The sequence below is a fragment of the Elephantulus edwardii genome, unplaced genomic scaffold (genome assembly GCF_000299155.1).
Source record: "Elephantulus edwardii isolate Elephantulus edwardi_28Jun2011 unplaced genomic scaffold, EleEdw1.0 scaffold00316, whole genome shotgun sequence".
NCBI classification, from domain to species: Eukaryota; Metazoa; Chordata; class Mammalia; order Macroscelidea; family Macroscelididae; genus Elephantulus; species Elephantulus edwardii.
Genome location: NW_006400066.1, coordinates 159,724 through 164,277, shown reverse-complemented (window position 1 = coordinate 164,277; position 4,554 = coordinate 159,724). Strand labels below are relative to the sequence as shown.

The following is a 4,554-nucleotide window of genomic DNA, read 5'->3' as shown; positions in this document are numbered from 1 at the left end:
GCTGGAGAAGCTCAATATCAGCTGTGAAAACTAGGCCAGGAGCTGATTGTGGAACAGACCACCAACTACTCATATGCAAGTTCAAGCTGAAGTTGAAGAAAATTAAACCAAATCCATGGCAACCAAAATATGACTTTGAGTATATCCCACCTGAATTTCAGAACCATCTGAGGAACAGGTTTGAGGCCTTGAACACTAATGAGCGAAAACCAGATGAGTTGTGGGAAGATATTAAGTGTATCATCCAGGAAGAGTGAACGGGTTTCTATGCCATTACATCACTTAAAAACTACTTTTTATTATTGTGAGATTTGGTGAAAAATTGAGTAATCATATATAGTAAAAATACACAGAATAAATATAGTAGATAAGAAACACAGAGAGAAACTCGTAGTTATGCCATACTGTGTCTAGAATCTTAGCAGGTATCTCACTGAATAGATCCACATCTGTGGATTAGGCATTACAGGTATGAATGAGGCTACATCGCTTCCTTGATGAAGATGGAGTTGAGTCTAACAAATACACCAAAGTGATGACACTGAAAAAAGTGCACTGACTCAGGGGAAACCCAATGTCTAATCATATAAAAAAATGCTGTAAAATTATACATATAATGTTACTATGATGAGGAAAATTTTAAGACTGCAAATTAAAAATGGTCAAATTATTTCAGAACCATCTCAAGGGAAATTGGATCTTTTTCTCCTCTTCTTTGTTTTCTTTTCTCCCCTCCTCCCCTTTACCCCTTTTTTCTGTTTTGTTTGATTGAAGTAGTCTTGCAGTGACTAGAAGAACAGTCCCAGGCTGGAGGAAAGCTGCCTCCACAGCGTTGAACTCCTTTTGTTCAATTTTCCTTCCATCTACACATTTAAGTAGGATTATAATCAGTTGTTTACATATTTCTCACCAGGCAGATTTTCAAATTTGAAAATTTTATTTCCATATTTTATTTCCAATAAAATACATAGATTAACTCAACTGGAATAAGTAAAAATAATTTTGAAAATAAGTAGTGTTGGGGAGAAAGCTCACACACACACAGACATAGACACACACACATACATACACACATACATATACATGTGTATATACATATATATGCGTGTATATATACATATGTGTGCATATGTATATATACATATATTTGTATATATGTATATATACATATGTGTATATATGTATATATAAATATATGTGTATATATACATATATTTGTATATATGTATATATACATATGTGTATATATGTATATATAAATATATGTGTATATATACATATATGTGTGTGTATGTGTATTCTGGCCGCCATCTTAATTCTTTGTTCGTATTTTCCTAACAAAGAAGTGACTCTAACTCCTCCTCTATGAACTCCACTAATGAGCCCGCTCATTTTCAAAGTAGCCAATCACTCTGTGTCACCGCCATCTTCCCCCACAAGTTCCCCAATCCCCTTATATCTCCCAGCCGCCAACCAACCCTGGCCCCTCCCACTGCCAATAAAAATATTGGACACAAAGAGCTCTCAGGGCTCCTGCCCCACTGCCGCTGGGCTGGAGTGCGTTGGAGTCCCTGCTCGAGCTTGTAATAAAATCTCTCATGTTCTTGCAGAGGATTTGGCTCCCTGTTGGTCTTTGGGGCACTCACCATTGTGGTACAACAATGCTTAAGGCACAATCATGTATCCACAATCAATAATCAATGACTTAGAGCATGCATGGTAATGATTACCATGGGTAATATTCTAAGACAGAATCCCATCAGGGAACTACTTGATGATCTAGAAAGTTGTGACCATGACTGAATGATCCTACTAAAGTGTACTAGCTTCAAAGAATAAACCTCATTAAACTTGGAAGTAAACTCAACAGCACAAAAGTGATTGAAAATCTATATGACAATGAAACACATCCTTCCACACTGCAGTTGTTGTTGTTCCTATGTGCTGTGAGTCAATGACTACTCATAGCAACTTTAAGAACAATGGATCTGAACCCTGTTCTATCCTGTGCCATCCTCACCATCTCTGATATACTTGAGCCCAGTGTTACAGTCACTGTGTCAATCCGTCTCATTGAAAACCTTCCTTTTTTATGTTGACCCTCCACTTTCCCAAGCATGATATCCTTCTTCAAAGACTAGCCAATTTTGATAATATACCACACTTTGGAGGACCATTTAAACTTTTTTTTTAGAGAATCTGCTGTCACTTTAGGATCACAACTGAAAGTAGATAAAACCTAAGAGAAATCTAGAGGAAATCAATTCATTTCATATGTTGTTAGGTACCATTTAGTTGGAACTAAGCAATAGCTGACCTTCCTTCAGGGTTTCAAAGATAGTAAATGGTGTAGGAGGAGACTGCCTATCTTTCTCTTATTAAGCAGCTGGTAGATTTGAACTGTGCGTTTTTAGATCAGTAGTGCAGCTCCTTACTAACAGGAAGGCAATAAATTTTCATTGTTCATACTTCACGTGTTAGTCATTCAAGGGAATGATGCATAGCCTGAGAATTATCACTTTAAAAACCCCAACAAAAACTTGTTGTACTTCAGAAGTCAAGTCAACCTAGGATTTGAAGGAAGTGAAGGAACAGATTTTAAATATGTGAATAATTGCTATTTCCACAGAAGATACACGTCTCCACAGGAAACAAGTGAAGAGTAGAAGAATGACACGAAAAAGGTATCTAGTATAGAGTAACCACTACGGAGTTCTTTTCTTTATAGGGGTAAATAACTCCTTACTACAGCCTCAGCCTTTTCAGTGAGTAAAAAGCTAAACCCCTGAGTTCCTTCTGGCTATGTAATTCTGGGCTATTCTTGTTCCTTTCTATCATTTTCCCCCAAAGATCTTAATTCTTTTTGTCAATTTAAAGTTTAAAGCTTTTGCAAGGAACAAGTATCTATTTATAAGGATGAGAAATTCAAGACTTCTCCAAGCAAATCTATTTTAGAGAAAATCGCCCATTTTGAATGACCTTGTGAATTTCTTCAGTGTAGACACAGCCATTAAAAGATGCAGTTACACAGGGTTTTGCTTTGAAAGAGATGACATGAAATACAAAAACAAGCCTCCCTTTTATAATGTTTACAAGTAGAGTCTTTTGTGAAAAAGGGAAAAGCTGGAGATGATGTAGAGGCTGGAATAGAGAAGCAAAAATAGTTCAAATAATCTTCTCAAGTGTTATCACCGAACTGTCATTAAAACTTTTAAACTCTCTTTTTCGTGTAAGCGAACGAAATGCCGTCAAGACTGAGGAAGACCCGGAAACTTAGGGGCCACGTGAGCCACGGCCGCATCAGGAAGCACCTGAAGCACCTGGAGGCCGAGGTAATGCTGGTGGTTTGCATCACCACAGGCTCAACTTTGACAAATACCATCCAGGTTATTTTGGGAAGGTTGGTATGAGACATTACCACCTGAAGCAGAATCAGAGCTTCTGCCCAACAGTTAACCTTGATAAATTATGGACTTTGGTCAGTGAGCAGACAAGGGTAAATGCTGCAAAAAAACAAGACTGGAGCTGCTCCGATCATTGATGTGGTTCGATGGGGTTAGTACAAAGTCTTGGGGAAGGGAAAGCTCCCAAAGCAACCAGTCATTGTGGAGGCCAAATTCTTCAGCAGAAGAGCTGAGGAGAAGATTAAGGGTGTTGGGGGCGCCTGTGTCCTGGTGGCTTGAGGCTGTGTTAATTACATGGAAGTTGGTTAATGAAATGTTTTCTCCTTACGATCTGATCTTTTGTGGCATCTATACCTACACCGCTCCTCCTGCAGATAATGCTGAGCAGCATCAGGATCTCTTAAGTGTGGGGACCCCTGGTTCCTTGCTGATAGAGATGCATTAGCACTTCAGAGGTTTGAGACATGATCTAATAAAACACTTGATTTATAAAGTGGGGAAAAACAAACAAACAAACAAAAACAAAACAAAACCAACTTTTAAACTTCATACCCAAAAATATTGACTTAGTTTTAAATAGCCACCATCAACAATGACTGTGAGCTATTTATCTTTTTTTGTTGAGGTATTCTATAGTATTAAGCATCTTCAAATCTAACTATTGCCCAGGTTTCTTTGGGAAATTATACAAACTGGTTGTATATTTATATACTTCTCTGCAACTTAGGGTCCTGACAATACCCTAAACCACATTGGGCAGCTCATTTCTCTCATTCCGTGCACTTATACAACAACTACATTTGTGAGGAGTGGCCTGGCCCATAATTTAATATTGTCAATGTAGCTCCCCAGGGAGTTCTGTTGACCCAGTGGAAAAGGAGTTGCACTGGCAACTCAAAAGTGAGAGGTTTAAATCTACCCGATTTTCTGTTATATAAGATGAGCAATTTCCTCTCATGCAATGTATTGCCTATGAAAACCCAATGTCGTTGTTGTTGTTATGTGCCATCAAGTCGTTTGTGACTCATAGCGACCCTATGCACAACAGCCCTAAACTGTGCTCTATCTCGTGCCAATCTCATTGCCTCTGACACACCCATCCCGATTACCCCAGTCACTGAATCAATCCACCTCATAGAGGGTCTTCCCC

General features: G+C 38.4%; 1 pseudogene; it reads left to right on the top strand.

Moving 5' to 3' along the window:
• Positions 1-3,242: 3,242 nt before the first annotated feature.
• LOC102876183 lies at positions 3,243-3,683 on the top strand (annotated as a pseudogene).
• The last annotated feature ends 871 nt before the right edge of the window (positions 3,684-4,554 follow it).